A 20,431-nucleotide genomic window follows, 5' to 3' on the forward strand; every position below is an offset into this window, starting at 1 on the left:
AAAGTACACCAAATATGTGTTATATATACTGTAAATAAACTATCAAAAACTACAGTAATTATATTTAATATACTGTACTTAAAATATCAAAAATTACACCAAATGTATATTATATACTGTAAATAAAATATCAAAATACAGTAAATATATATTACACACCCTATGTAAAATATCAAAAACTACAACAAATATATATTATAAAATTCACATAAAATATCAAATGGACACCAAATATATATTATATACTGTACATAAAATATCAAAAAATACAGTAAATATATTTCATATAGTGTAAATATACTATTAACTAAAAGTACACCAAATACATTTTATATACTGTAAATAAAATATCAAAATTACAGTAAATATATATTACATACCGTACATAAAATATCAAAAAGTACACCAAATATGTGTTATATATACTATAAATAAACTATCAAAACTACACTAATTATATATAATATACTGTACATAAAATATCAAAAATTACACCAAATGTATATTATATACAGTAAATAAAATATCAAAAAGTACAGTAAATGTATATGACAAACCCTCTGTAAAATATCAAAAACTACACCAAATATATATTATGTAATTTACATAAAATATCAAAAGGACACCAAATATATCTTCTATACTGTACAAAAAATATCAAAAAGTACAGTAAATATATTTCTTATATTGTATATTTAATATTAACTAAAAGTACACCAAATACATTTTATATACTGTAAATAAATTATCAAAAATTTCAGTAAATATATATTACATACTGTACATAAAATATCAAAAAGACCACCAAATATGTATTATATATACTGTAAATAAACTATCAAAAACTACAGTAATTATATTTAATATACTGTACATAAAATATCAAAAATTACAACAATATGTATATTATATACTGTAAATAAAATATCAAAAATTACAGTAAATATATATGACACACCCTATGTAAAATATCACAAACTACACCAAATATATATTATATAATTTACATAAAATATCAAAAGGCCAACAAATATATCTTCTATACTGTACAAAAAATATCAAAAAGTACAGTAAATGTATTTCATATATTGTACATATAATATTAACTAAAAGTACACCAAATACATTTTATATACTGTAAATAAAATATCAAAAAGTACAGTAAATATATATTACATGCTGTACATAAAATATCAAAAAGTACACCAAATATGTGTTATATATACTATAAATAAGCTATCAAAACTACAGTAATTATATATAATATACTGTACAAAAAATATCAAAAATTATACCAAATGTATATTATATACTGTAAATAAAATATCAAAAAGTACAGTAAATATATATGACACACCCTATGTAAAATATCACAAACTACACCAAATATATATTATATAATTTACGTAAAATATCAAAAGGACACCAAATATATCTTATGTACTGTACATAAAATATCAAAATGTACAGTAAATATATTTCGTATATTGTACATATAATATTAACTGAAAGTACACCAAATACATTTTATATACTGTAAATAAAATATCAAAAATTACAGTAAATATGTATTACATACTGTACATAAAATATCAAAAAGTACATCAAATATGTGTTATATATACTGTAAATAAACTATCAAAAACTACAGTAATTATATTTAACATACTGTACATAAAATATCAAAAATTACACCAAATGTATATTATTTACTGTAAATAAAATATCAAAAAGTACAGTAAATATATATTACACACCGTATGTAAAATATCACAATCTACACCAAATATATATTATATAATTTACATAAAATATCAAAATGACACAAAATATATCTTATGTACTGTACATAAAATATCAAAAAGTATAGTAAATATATTTCATATATTGTACATGTAATATTAACTAAAAGTACACCAAATACATTTCATATAGTGTAAATAAAATATCAAAAAGAAAAGTAAATATATATTACACACCGTATGTAAAATATCACAATCTACACCAAATATATATTATATAATTTACATAAAATATCAAAAGGACTCCAAATATATCTTATATACTGTACATAAAATAGCAAAAGTACAGTAAATATATTTCATATATTGTACATATAATATTAACTAAAAGTACACCAAATACATTTTATATAGTGTAAATAAAATACCAAAAATTACAGTGAATATATATTACATACTGTACATAAAATATCAAAAAGTACACCAAATATGTGTTATATATACTGTAAATAAACTATCAAAACTACAGTAATTATGTTTAATATACTGTACATAAAATATCAAAAATTACACCAAATATATAATTTACTGTAAAGAAAATACCAAAAAGTACAGTAAATATACATTACACACGCAATGTAAAATATGACAAACTACACAAAATGTATATTATATAATTTACATAAAATATCATAAGGACACCAAATATACCTTATATACTGAATAAGAAATATCAAAATGTACAGTAAATATATTTCATATATTGTACATATAATATTAACTAAAAGTACACCAAATACATTTCATATACTGTAAATAAAATATCAAAAATACAGTAAATATATATTACATTCTGTACATAAAATATCAAAAACTACACCAAATATGTGTTATATATACTGTAAATAAACTATCAAAAACTGCAGTAATTATATTTAATATACTGTACATAAAATATCAAAAATTACACCAAATGTATATTATTTACTGTAAATAAAATATCAAAAAGTACAGTAAATATATCTTACACACCCTATGTAAAATATCAGAATCTACAGCAAGTATATATTATATAATTTACATAAAATATCAAAAGGACACCAAATATGTGTTATATATACTGTAAATATCAAAAACTACAGTAATCATATTCAATGTACTGTATATAAAATATCAAAAATTACACCAAACCTAAATTAAATACTGTAAATAAAATATCAAAAAGGTCAGTAAATATATACTACACACCCTATGTAAAATATCAAATATTACACCAAATATATATTATTTAATTTACATAGAATATAAAAAGGACACCAAATATATCTTATATATTGTACATAAAATATCAAAAAGTACAGTATATATATTTCATTCATTGTACATATATTATTAACTAAAAGTACACCAAATACATTTTTATACAGAAAATAAAATATCAAAAAGTACAGTAAATATATATTACATACTGTACAGAAAATATCAAAAAGTACAGCAAATATGTGTTATATATACTGTAAATAAACTATCAAAAACTATAGTAATTATATTTAATATACTGTACATAAAATATCAAAAATTACACCAAATGTATATTATATACTGTAAACAAAATATCAAAAAATACAGTAAATATACATTACACACCCTATGAAATATCACAAACTACACCAAATAAATTTTATCTAATTTACATAAAATATCAAAAGGACACCAAATATAAATTCTATACTGTACATAAAATATCAAAAAGTACAGTAAATATATTTCATATATTGTATATATAATATTAACTAAAAGTACACCAAATACATTTTATATACTGTAAATAAATTATCAAAAATTACAGTAAATATATATTACATACTGTACATAAAATATCAAAAAGTAGACCAAATATGTGTTATATATACTGTAAATAAACAATCAAAAACTACAGTAATTATATTTAATATACTGTACATAAAATATCAAAAATTACACCAAATGTATAATATTTACTGTAAATAAAATATCAAAAATTACAGTAAATATATATTACACACCCTATGGAAAATATCAAAAACTACACTAAATATATATTATAAACTTCACATAAAATATCAAAAGGACACCAAATATATATTATATACTGTACATAAAATATCAAAAAGAACAGTAAATATATTTCATATATTGTACATATAATATTAACTAAAAGTACACCAAATACATTTCATGTACTGTAAATAAAATATCAAAAAGTACAGTAAATATATACTACATACTGTACATAAAATATCAAAAAGTACACCAAATATGTGTTATATATACTGTAAATAAACTATCAAAAACTACAGTAATTATATTTAATATACTGTACATGAAATATCAAAAATTACACCAAATGTAAATTATTTACTGTGAATAAAATATCAAAAAGTACAGTAAATACATATGACATACCCTATGTAAAATATCAAAAGCTACACCAAATATATATTATATAATTTACGTAAAATATCAAAAGGACACAAATTATATATTCTATACTGTACAAAAAATATGAGAAAGTACAGTAAATATATTTCATATATTGTACATATAATATTAACTAAAAGTACACCAAATACATTTTATATACTGTAAATAATCAAAAATTACAGTAAATATATATTACATACTATACATAAAATATCAAAAAGTACACCAAATATGTGTTATATATACTGTAAATAAACTATTAAAAACCACAGTAATTATATTCAATATACTGTACATAAAATATCAAAAATTACTCCAAATGTACATTATATGGTGTAAATAAAATATCCAAAATACAGTAAATATATATAACACACCCTATGTAAAATATCCAAATTTACACCAAATATATATTATATAATTTACGAAAAATATCAGAAGGTCACCAAATATATCTTATATACTGTATGTAAAATATCAAAAAGTACAGTAAATATATTACATATATTGTACATATAATATTAACTAAAAGTACACCAAATACATTTTATATACTGTAAATAAAATATCAAAAATTACAGTAAATATATATTACATACTGTACATAAAATATCAAAAAGTACACCAAATATGTGTTATATATACTGTAAACTATCAAAAACTACAGTAATTATATTTAATATACTGTACATAAAATTTCAAAAATCACACCAAATGTATATTATATACCGTAAATAAAATATCAAAAAGGACAGTGAATATATATGACACACACTATGTAAAATATCAAAAACTACACCAAGTATATATTTTATAATTTACAATAAATATCAAAGGACACCAAATATATCTCATATACTGTACATAAAATATCAAAAAGTACAGTAAATATATTTCATATATTGTACATATAATATTAACTAAAAGTACACCAAATACATTTTATATACTGTAAATAAAATATCAAAAATTACAGTAAATATATATTACATACTATACATAAAATATCAAAAAGTACACCAAATATGTGTTATATATACTGTAAATAAACTATTAAAAACTACAGTAATTATATTCAATATACTGTACATAAAATATCAAAAATTACTCCAAATGTACATTATATGGTGTAAATAAAATATCCAAAATACAGTAAATATATATTACACACCCTATGTAAAATATCCAAATGTACACCAAATATATATTATATAATTTACAAAAAATATCGGAAGGTCACCAAATATATCTTATATACTGTATGTAAAATATCAAATAGTACAGTAAATATATTACATATATTGTACATATAATATTAACTAAAAGTACACCAAATACATTTTATATACTGTAAATAAAATATCAAAAATTACAGTAAATATATATTACATACTGTACATAAAATATCAAAAAGTACACCAAATATGTGTTATATATACTGTAAACTATCAAAAACTACAGTAATTATATTTAATATACTGTACATAAAATTTCAAAAATCACACCAAATGTATATTATATACCGTAAATAAAATATCAAAAAGGACAGTGAATATATATGACACACACTATGTAAAATATCAAAAACTACACCAAGTATATATTTTATAATTTACAATAAATATCAAAGGACACCAAATATATCTCATATACTGTACATAAAATATCAAAAAGTACAGTAAATATATTACATATATTGTACATATAATATTAACTAAAAGTACACCAAATACATTTTATATACTGTAAATAAAATATCAAAAATTACAGTAAATATATATTACATACTGTACATAAAATATCAAAAAGTACACCAAATATGTGTTATATATACTGTAAACTATCAAAAACTACAGTAATTATATTTAATATACTGTACATAAAATTTCAAAAATCACACCAAATGTATATTATATACCGTAAATAAAATATCAAAAAGGACAGTGAATATATATGACACACACTATGTAAAATATCAAAAACTACACCAAGTATATATTTTATAATTTACAATAAATATCAAAGGACACCAAATATATCTCATATACTGTACATAAAATATCAAAAAGTACAGTAAATATATTTCATATATTGTACATATAATATTAACTAAAAGTACACCAAATACATTTTATATACTGTAAATAAAATATCAAAAATTACAGTAAATATATATTACATACTGTACATAAAATATCAAAAAGTACACCAAATATGTGTTATATATACTGTAAATAAACTATTAAAATCTACAGTAATTATATTCAATATACTGTACATAAAATATCAAAAATTACTCCAAATGTACATTATATGGTGTAAATAAAATATCCAAAATACAGTAAATATATATTACACACCCTATGTAAAATATCCAAATTTACACCAAATATATATTATATAATTTACAAAAAATATCGGAAGGTCACCAAATATATCTTATATGCTGTATGTAAATTATCAAAAAGTACAGTAAATATATTACATATATTGTACATATAGTATTAACTAAAAGTACACCAAATACATTTTATATACTGTAAATAAAATATCAAAAATTACAGTAAATATATATTACATACTGTACATAAAATATCAAAAAGTACACCAAATATGTGTTATATATACTGTAAACTATCAAAAACTACAGTAATTATATTTAATATACTGTACATAAAATTTCAAAAATCACACCAAATGTATATTATATACCGTAAATAAAATATCAAAAAGGACAGTGAATATGTATGACACACACTATGTAAAATTTCAAAAACTACACCAAGTATATATTTTATAATTTACAATAAATATCAAAGGACACCAAATATATCTCATATACTGTACATAAAATATCAAAAAGTACAGTAAATATATTTCATATATTGTACATATAATATTAACTAAAAGTACACCAAATACATTTTATATACTGTAAATAAAATATCAAAAATTACAGTAAATATATATTACATACTGTACATAAAATATCAAAAAGTACACCAAATATCTGTTATATATACTGTAAATAAACTATTAAAAACTACAGTAATTATATTCAATATACTGTACATAAAATATCAAAAATTACTCCAAATGTACATTATATGGTGTAAATAAAATATCCAAAATACAGTAAATATATATTACACACCCTATGTAAAATATCCAAATTTACACCAAATATATATTGTATAATTTACAAAAAATATCGGAAGGTCACCAAATATATCTTATATACTGTATGTAAAATATCAAAAAGTACAGTAAATATATTACATATATTGTGCATATAATATTAACTAAAAGTACACCAAATACATTTTATATAGTGTAAATAAAATATTAAAAATTACAGTGAATATATATTACATACTGTACATAAAATATCAAAAAGTACACCAAGTATGTGTTATATATACTGTAAATAAACTATCAAAAACTACAGTAATTATATTTAATATACTTTACATAAAATATCAAAAATTACACCAAATATATATTATTTACTGTAAATAAAATACCAAAAAGTACAGTAAATATATATTACACACCGTATGTAAAATATCACAATCTACACCAAATATATATTATATAATTTACATAAAATATCAAAAGGACACCAAATATATCTTATATACTGTACATAAATTGTCAAAATGTACAGTAAATATATTTCATATATTGTACATATAATATTAACTAAAAGTACACCAAATGTATTTTATATGGTGTAAATAAAATGTCAAAAAGTACTGTAAATATATATTACACACCGTATGTAAAATATCACAATCTACACAAAATATATATTATATAATTTACATAAAATATCAAAAGGACCCCAAATATATCTTATATACTCTACATAAAATATCAAAATGTACAGTAAATATATTTCATATATTGTACATATAATATTAACTAAAAGTACACCAAATACATTTTATGTAGTGTAAATAAAATATCAAAAATTACAGTGAATATATATTACATACTGTAGATAAAATATCAAAAAGTACACCAAATATGTGTTATATATACTGTAAATAAACTATCAAAAACTACAGTAATTATATTTAATATATTGTACACAAAATATCAAAAATTACACCAAATGTACATTATTTACTGTAAATAAAATACCAAAAAGTACAGTAAATATATATTACACACCCTATGTAAAATATCACAAACTACACCAAATATATATTATATAATTTACATAAAATATCAAAAGGACACCAAATATACCTTATATACCGTACATAAAATATCAAAATGTACAGTAAATATATTTCATATATTGTATATATAATATTAACTAAAAGTACACCGAATACATTTTATATACTGTAAAAAAAATATCAAAAATTACAGTAAATATATATTACATACTGTACATATATTAACAAAAAGTACACCAAATATGTGTTATATATACTCTAAATAAACTATGAAAAACTACGGTAATTATATTTAATATACTGTACATAAAATATCAAAAATTACACCAAATGTATGTTATTTACTATAAATAATATATCAAAAATACAGTAAATATACATTACACACCATACGTAAAATATCACAATCTACACCAAATATATATTATATAATGTACATTAAATATCAAAAGGATACCAAATATATCTTTTATACTGTACATAAAATATCAAAAAGAACAGTAAATATATTTCATATATTGTACATATAATATTAACTAAAAGTACACCAAATATATTTTATATAGTGTAAAAAAATATCAAAAATTACAGTGAATATATATTACACACTGCAGATAAAATATCAAATGGTACACCAAATATGTTTTATATATAGTGTAAATAAACTATCAAAAACTACAGTAATTATATTTAATTTACTGTACATAAAATATCAAAAATTACACCAAATGTATATTATTTACTGTAAATAAAGCACCAAAAATTACAGTAAATATACATTACACACACTATGTAAAATATCAAAAACTACACCAAATATATATTATATAATTTACATAAAATATCAAAAGGACACAAAATGTACCTTATATACTGTACATAAAATATCAAAATGTACAGTAAATATATTTCATATATTGTATATATAATATTAACTAAAAGTACACTTAATACATTTTATATACTGTAAGTAAAATATCAAATATTACAGTAACTATATATTACATACTGTACATATATTATCAAAAAGTACACCAAATATGTGTTATATATACTCTAAATAAACTATCAAAAACTACAGTAATTATATTTAATATACTGTACATAAAATATAAAAAATTACACCAAATGCATGTTATTTACAGTAAATAAAATATCAAAAAGGGCAGTAAATGTATATTACACACAATATGTAAAATATCACAATCTACACCAAATATATATTATATAATTTTCATAAGATATCAAAAGTACACCAAATGTAACTTATATACTGTACATAAAATACCAAAATATACAGTAAATATATTTCATATATTGTACATATAATATTTACTAAAAGTACACCAAATACATTTTATATAGTGTAAATAAAATATCAAAAATTACAGTGAATATATATTACATACTGTACATAAAATATCAAAAAGTACACCAAATATGTGTTATATATGCTGTAAATAAACTATCAAAAACTACAGTAATTATATTTAATATACTGTATATAAAATATCAAAAATTACACCAAATGTATATTATTTACTGTAAATAAAATACCAAAAAGTACAGTAAATATATATTACACACCCTATGTAAAATATCACAAACTACACCAAATATATATTATATAATTTACAAAACATATCGGAAGGACACCAAATATATCTTCTATACAGTACGTAAAATATCAAAAACTACAGTAAATATATTTCATATATTGTACATATAATATTAACTAAAAGTACACCAAATACATTTTATATTCTGTAAAGGAATTATCAAAAATTACAGTAAATATATATTACATACTCTACATAAAATATCAAAAAGAACACCAAATATGTATTATATATACTGTAATTATCAAAAACTACAGTAATTATATTCAATGTACTGTATATAAATTATCAAATATTTCACCAAATGTATATTATATACTGAAAATAAAATATCAAAAAGGACAGTAAATATATACTACACACACTATGTAAAATATAAAAAACTACACCAAATATATATTATATAATTTACATAAAATATCAAAAGGACACCAAATATAACTTATATACTGTACATAAAATATCAAAATGTACAGTATATATTTCATATATTGTACATATATTATTAACTAAAAGTACACCAAATACATTTTCTATACTGTAAATAAAATATCCAAAATTACAGTAAATATATATTACATACTGTACATAAAATATCAAATAGTACACCAAATACGTGTTGTATATACTGTAAATAAACTATAAAAAACTACAGAAATTATATTAAATATACAGTACATAAAATATCAAAAATTACTCCAAATGTACATTATATAGTGTAAATAAAATATCCAAAATACAGTAAATATATATTACACACCCTACGTAAAATATCAAAAATTACACCAAATATATATTATACACTTTACAAAAAATATCGGAAGGACACCAAATATATCTTATATACTGTACGTAAAATATCAAAAACTACAGTAAATATATTTCATATATTGTACATATTATATTAACTAAAATTACAACAAATACATTTTGTATACTGTAAATAAAATATCAAAAACTACAGTAAACATATATTGCATACTGTACATATAATATCAAAAAGTACACCAAACGTGTTATATATACTGTAAATAAGCTATCAAAAACTACAGTAATTATATTTAATATACTTTTCATAAAATATCAAAAATTACAGCAAACGTATATCATATACTGTAAATAAAATATCAAAAAGGACAGTAAATATTTACTACACACCCTATGTAAAATATCAAAGACTACACCAAATATATATTATATAATTTACATAAAATATCAAAAGGACACCAAATATATATTATATACTGTACATAAAATATCAAAAATACAGTAAATATATTTCATATATTGTGCATATAATATTAACTAAAAGTACACCAAATACATTTTATATACTGTAAATAAAGTATCAAAAAGTACAGTAAATATATATTACATACTGTACATAAAATATCAAAAGTACCCCAAATATGTGTTATATATACTGTAAATAAACTATCAAAAACTACAGTAATTATATTTAATATACTGTACATAAAATGTCAAAAATTACTCCAAATGTACATTATATAGTGTAAATAATATATCCAAAATACAGTAAATATATATTACCCACCCTATGTAAAATATCAAATATTACACCAAATATATATTATATAATTTACAAAAAATATCGCAAGGACACCAAATATATCCTATATACTGTACGTAAAATATCAAAAACTACAGTAAATATATTTAATATACTGTACATAAAATATCAAAAATTACACCAAATGTATATTATATAGTGTACAGAAAATATCAAAAAGGACGGTAAATATATATTACACACCCTATGTAAAATATCAAAAACTACACCAAATATATATTTTATAATTTACATAAAATATCAAAAGGCCACCAAATATATCTTATATACTGCACATAAAATATCAAAAACTACAGTAAATATGTTTCATATATTGTACATATAATATTAACTAAAAGTACAGCAAATACATTTTATATACTGTAAATAAAATTTCAAATGTTCAGTAAATATATATTATATACAGTACATAAAATATCAAAAAGTACACCAAATATTTGTTATATATACTGTAAATAAACTATCAAAACCTACACTAATTATATTTAATATACTGGACTTAAAATATCAAAAATTACACCAAATGTATATTATATACTCTAAATAAAATACGAAAAAGGACAGTAAATATATATTACACTCTATGTAAATTATCAAAAACTACAAAAAATATATATTATATAATTTACATAAAATATCAAAAGGACACCAAGTATACCTTATATATGCTACATAAAATATCAAAAAGTACAGTAAATATATTTCATGTATTGTACATATAATATTTACTAAAAGTACACCAAATACATTTTATATACTGTAAATAAAATATCAAAAATTACAGTAAATATACATTACATACTGTACATAATATATCAAAAATTACACCAAATATGTGTTATATATACTCTAAAAAAAGTATCAAAAACTACAGTAATTATGTTTAATATACAGTACATAAAATATCAAAAATTACACCTAATGTATATTATGTACTGTAAATAAAATATGAAAATTACAGTAAATATATATTACAATCTATGTAAAATATCAAAAACCGCACCAAATAAATATAATTGAATTTACATAAAATATCAACAGTACACCAAATATATCTTATATACTGTACATAAAATATCAAAAAGTACAGTAAATATATTTCATATATTGTACCTATAATATTAACTAAAAGTACACCAAATACATTTTATATACTGTAAATAATATATCAAAAAGTACAGTAATATATCTTACACACCCTATGTAAAATATCCAAATTTACACCAACTATATATTATATAATTCACAAAAAATATCGGAAGGACACCAAATATATCTTATATACTGTACGTAAAATATCAAAAAGTATACTAAATATATTACATATATTGTACATATAATATTAACTAAAAGTCCACCAAATACATTTTATATACTGTAAATAAAATATCAAACATTACAGTAAATATATATTATATACTGTACATAAAATATCAAAAAGTACACCAAATATGTGTTATATATACGGTAATTATCAAAAACTACAGTAATTAAATTCAATGTACTGTATATAAATTATCAAAAATTACACCAAATGTAAATTATATACTGTAAATAAAATATCAAAAAGGACAGTAAATATATACTACACACCCTATGTAAAATATCAAAAACTACACCAAATATATATTATATAATTTACATAAAATATCAAATGGACACCAAATATATCTTATATGATGTACATAAAATATCAAAAAGTACAGTATATATATTTCATATATTGTACATATATTATTAACTAAAAGTACACCAATTACATTTTATATAGTGTAAATAAAATATCAAAAATTTCAGTGATTATATATTACATACTGTACATAAAATATCAAAAAGTACACCAAATATGTGTTATATATACTGTAAATAAACTATCAAAATCTACAGTAATTATATTTAATATACTGTACATAAAATATCAAAAATTACACCAAATGTATATTATTTACTGTAAATAAAATACCAAAAAGTACAGTAAATATATATTACACACCCTATGTAAAATATCACAAACTACACCAAATATATATTATATAATTTACATAAAATATCAAAAGCACACCAAATATACCTTATATACTGTAAATAAAATATCAAAATGTACAGTAAATATATTTCGTATATTGTACATGTAATATTAACTAAAAGTACACCAAATACATTTTATATACTGTAAATAAAATATCAAAAAGTACAGTAAATTTATATTACATACTGTACATAAAATATCAAATAGTACAACAAATATGTGTTATATACACTGTAAATAAACTATCAAAAACTACAGCAATTAAATTTAATATACTGTACATAAAATATCAAAAATTACACCAAATTTATATTATTTACTGTAAATAAAATATCAAAATGTACAGTAAATATATATTACACACTATATGAAAAATATCACAATCTACACCAAATATATATTATATAATTTACATAAAATATCAAACGGACACCAAATATATCTTATATACTGTACATAAAATATGAAAAATTACAGTAAATATATTTCATATATTGTACATATAATATTAACTAAAAGTACACCAAATACATTTAATATAGTGTAAATAAACTTTCAAAAAGTACAGTAAATATATATTACACACCATATGTAAAATATCACAATCTACAACAAATATATATTATATAATTTATATATAATAGCAAAAGGACACCAAATATATCCTATATACTGTACATAAAATATCAAAATGTACAGTAAATATATTTCATATATTGTACATATAATATTAACTAAAAGTACACCAAATAAACTTTATATAGTGTAAATCAAATATGAAAAATTACAGTGAATATATACTACATAGTGTACATAAAATATCAAAAAGTACACCAAATATGTGTTATATATGCTGTAAATAAACTATCAAAAACTACAGTAATTATATTTAATATACTGTACATAAAATATCAAAAATTACACCAAACGTATATTATTTACTGTAAATAAAATACCAAAAAGTACAGTAAATATATATTACACACCCTATGTAAAATATCACAAACTACACCAAATATATACTATGTAATTTATATAAAATATCAAAAGGACACAAAATAAACCTTATATACTGTACATAAACTATCAAAATTTACAGTAAATATATTTCATATATTGTATATATAATATTAACTAAAAGTACACCAAATACATTTTATATAGTGTAAATAAAATATCAAAAATTACAGTGAATATATATTACATACTGTACATAAAATATCAAAAAGTACACCAAATATGTGTTATATATACTGTAAATAAACTATCAAATACTACAGTAATTATATTTAATATACTGTACATAAAATATCAGAAATTACACCTAATGTATATTATTTACTGTAAATAAAATATCAAATAGTACAATAAATATATATTACACACCCTATGTAAAATATCACAAACTACACCAAATATATATTATATAATTTACATAAAATATCAAAAGGACCCCAAATATACCTTATATACTGTACATAAAATATCAAAATGTACAGTAAATATATTTCATATATTGTATATATAATATTAACTAAAAGTTCACCGAATACATTTTATATACTGTCAATAAAATATCAAAAATTACAGTAAATATAAATTACATACTGTACATATATTATCAAAAACTACACCAAATATGTGTTATATATACTGTAAATAAACTATGAAAAACTACAGTAATTATATTTAATATACTGTACAAAAAATATCAGAAATTTCACCAAATGTATGTTATTTACTGTAAATAATATATCAAAAACAACAGTAAATATATATGACACACTTTATGTAAAATATCACAATCTACACAAAATATATATTATATAATTTACATAAAATATCAAAAGTACACCAAATATATCTGATATACTGTACATAAAATATCAAAATGTACAGTAAATATATTTCATATATTGTACATATAATATTAACTAACAGTACACCAAATACATTTTATATACTGTAAATAAAATATCAAAAACTACAGTAAATATATATTACACACCATATGTAAAGTATCACAATCTACACCAAATATATATTATATAATTTACAGAAACTATCAAAAGGACACCAAATATATCTTATATACTGTACATAAAATATCAAAAATTACAGTAAATATATTTCATATATTGTACATATAATATTAACTAAAAGTACACCAAATACCTTTTATATAGCGTAAATAAAATATAAAAAATTACAGTGAATATATATTACATACTGTAGATAAAATACCAAAAAGTACACAAAATATGTGTTATATATACTGTAAATAAACTATCAAAAACTACAGTAATTATTTTTAATTTACTGTACATAAAATATCAAAAATTACACCAAATGTATATTATTTACTCTAAATAAAGCACCAAAAATTACAGTAAATATACATTACACACACTATGTAAAATATCAAAAACTACACCAAATATATATTATATAATTTACATAAAATATCAAAAGGACACAAAATGTACCTTATATACTGTACATAAAATATCAAAATGTACAGTAAATATATTTCATATATTGTATATATAATATTAACTAAAAGTACACTTAATACATTTTATATACTGTAAGTAAAATATCAAATATTACAGTAACTATATATTACATACTGTACATATATTATCAAAAAGTACACCAAATATGTGTTATATATACTCTAAATAAACTATCAAAAACTACAGTAATTATATTTAATATACTGTACATAAAATATAAAAAATTACACCAAATGCATGTTATTTACAGTAAATAAAATATCAAAAAGGGCAGTAAATGTATATTACACACAATATGTAAAATATCACAATCTACACCAAATATATATTATATAATTTTCATAAGATATCAAAAGTACACCAAATGTAACTTATATACTGTACATAAAATACCAAAATATACAGTAAATATATTTCATATATTGTACATATAATATTTACTAAAAGTACACCAAATACATTTTATATAGTGTAAATAAAATATCAAAAATTACAGTGAATATATATTACATACTGTACATAAAATATCAAAAAGTACACCAAATATGTGTTATATATGCTGTAAATAAACTATCAAAAACTACAGTAATTATATTTAATATACTGTATATAAAATATCAAAAATTACACCAAATGTATATTATTTACTGTAAATAAAATACCAAAAAGTACAGTAAATATATATTACACACCCTATGTAAAATATCACAAACTACACCAAATATATATTATATAATTTACAAAACATATCGGAAGGACACCAAATATATCTTCTATACAGTACGTAAAATATCAAAAACTACAGTAAATATATTTCATATATTGTACATATAATATTAACTAAAAGTACACCAAATACATTTTATATTCTGTAAAGGAATTATCAAAAATTACAGTAAATATATATTACATACTCTACATAAAATATCAAAAAGAACACCAAATATGTATTATATATACTGTAATTATCAAAAACTACAGTAATTATATTCAATGTACTGTATATAAATTATCAAATATTTCACCAAATGTATATTATATACTGAAAATAAAATATCAAAAAGGACAGTAAATATATACTACACACACTATGTAAAATATAAAAAACTACACCAAATATATATTATATAATTTACATAAAATATCAAAAGGACACCAAATATAACTTATATACTGTACATAAAATATCAAAATGTACAGTATATATTTCATATATTGTACATATATTATTAACTAAAAGTACACCAAATACATTTTCTATACTGTAAATAAAATATCCAAAATTACAGTAAATATATATTACATACTGTACATAAAATATCAAATAGTACACCAAATACGTGTTGTATATACTGTAAATAAACTATAAAAAACTACAGAAATTATATTAAATATACAGTACATAAAATATCAAAAATTACTCCAAATGTACATTATATAGTGTAAATAAAATATCCAAAATACAGTAAATATATATTACACACCCTACGTAAAATATCAAAAATTACACCAAATATATATTATACACTTTACAAAAAATATCGGAAGGACACCAAATATATCTTATATACTGTACGTAAAATATCAAAAACTACAGTAAATATATTTCATATATTGTACATATTATATTAACTAAAATTACAACAAATACATTTTGTATACTGTAAATAAAATATCAAAAACTACAGTAAACATATATTGCATACTGTACATATAATATCAAAAAGTACACCAAACGTGTTATATATACTGTAAATAAGCTATCAAAAACTACAGTAATTATATTTAATATACTTTTCATAAAATATCAAAAATTACAGCAAACGTATATCATATACTGTAAATAAAATATCAAAAAGGACAGTAAATATTTACTACACACCCTATGTAAAATATCAAAGACTACACCAAATATATATTATATAATTTACATAAAATATCAAAAGGACACCAAATATATATTATATACTGTACATAAAATATCAAAAATACAGTAAATATATTTCATATATTGTGCATATAATATTAACTAAAAGTACACCAAATACATTTTATATACTGTAAATAAAGTATCAAAAAGTACAGTAAATATATATTACATACTGTACATAAAATATCAAAAGTACCCCAAATATGTGTTATATATACTGTAAATAAACTATCAAAAACTACAGTAATTATATTTAATATACTGTACATAAAATGTCAAAAATTACTCCAAATGTACATTATATAGTGTAAATAATATATCCAAAATACAGTAAATATATATTACCCACCCTATGTAAAATATCAAATATTACACCAAATATATATTATATAATTTACAAAAAATATCGCAAGGACACCAAATATATCCTATATACTGTACGTAAAATATCAAAAACTACAGTAAATATATTTAATATACTGTACATAAAATATCAAAAATTACACCAAATGTATATTATATAGTGTACAGAAAATATCAAAAAGGACGGTAAATATATATTACACACCCTATGTAAAATATCAAAAACTACACCAAATATATATTTTATAATTTACATAAAATATCAAAAGGCCACCAAATATATCTTATATACTGCACATAAAATATCAAAAACTACAGTAAATATGTTTCATATATTGTACATATAATATTAACTAAAAGTACAGCAAATACATTTTATATACTGTAAATAAAATTTCAAATGTTCAGTAAATATATATTATATACAGTACATAAAATATCAAAAAGTACACCAAATATTTGTTATATATACTGTAAATAAACTATCAAAACCTACACTAATTATATTTAATATACTGGACTTAAAATATCAAAAATTACACCAAATGTATATTATATACTCTAAATAAAATACGAAAAAGGACAGTAAATATATATTACACTCTATGTAAATTATCAAAAACTACAAAAAATATATATTATATAATTTACATAAAATATCAAAAGGACACCAAGTATACCTTATATATGCTACATAAAATATCAAAAAGTACAGTAAATATATTTCATGTATTGTACATATAATATTTACTAAAAGTACACCAAATACATTTTATATACTGTAAATAAAATATCAAAAATTACAGTAAATATACATTACATACTGTACATAATATATCAAAAATTACACCAAATATGTGTTATATATACTCTAAAAAAAGTATCAAAAACTACAGTAATTATGTTTAATATACAGTACATAAAATATCAAAAATTACACCTAATGTATATTATGTACTGTAAATAAAATATGAAAATTACAGTAAATATATATTACAATCTATGTAAAATATCAAAAACCGCACCAAATAAATATAATTTAATTTACATAAAATATCAACAGTACACCAAATATATCTTATATACTGTACATAAAATATCAAAAAGTACAGTAAATATATTTCATATATTGTACCTATAATATTAACTAAAAGTACACCAAATACATTTTATATACTGTAAATAATATATCAAAAAGTACAGTAATATATCTTACACACCCTATGTAAAATATCCAAATTTACACCAACTATATATTATATAATTCACAAAAAATATCGGAAGGACACCAAATATATCTTATATACTGTACGTAAAATATCAAAAAGTATACTAAATATATTACATATATTGTACATATAATATTAACTAAAAGTCCACCAAATACATTTTATATACTGTAAATAAAATATCAAACATTACAGTAAATATATATTATATACTGTACATAAAATATCAAAAAGTACACCAAATATGTGTTATATATACGGTAATTATCAAAAACTACAGTAATTAAATTCAATGTACTGTATATAAATTATCAAAAATTACACCAAATGTAAATTATATACTGTAAATAAAATATCAAAAAGGACAGTAAATATATACTACACACCCTATGTAAAATATCAAAAACTACACCAAATATATATTATATAATTTACATAAAATATCAAATGGACACCAAATATATCTTATATGATGTACATAAAATATCAAAAAGTACAGTATATATATTTCATATATTGTACATATATTATTAACTAAAAGTACACCAATTACATTTTATATAGTGTAAATAAAATATCAAAAATTTCAGTGATTATATATTACATACTGTACATAAAATATCAAAAAGTACACCAAATATGTGTTATATATACTGTAAATAAACTATCAAAATCTACAGTAATTATATTTAATATACTGTACATAAAATATCAAAAATTACACCAAATGTATATTATTTACTGTAAATAAAATACCAAAAA

This window comes from Pan paniscus, chromosome 14 (assembly GCF_029289425.2).
Source record: "Pan paniscus chromosome 14, NHGRI_mPanPan1-v2.0_pri, whole genome shotgun sequence".
Classification (NCBI taxonomy): Eukaryota; Metazoa; Chordata; class Mammalia; order Primates; family Hominidae; genus Pan; species Pan paniscus.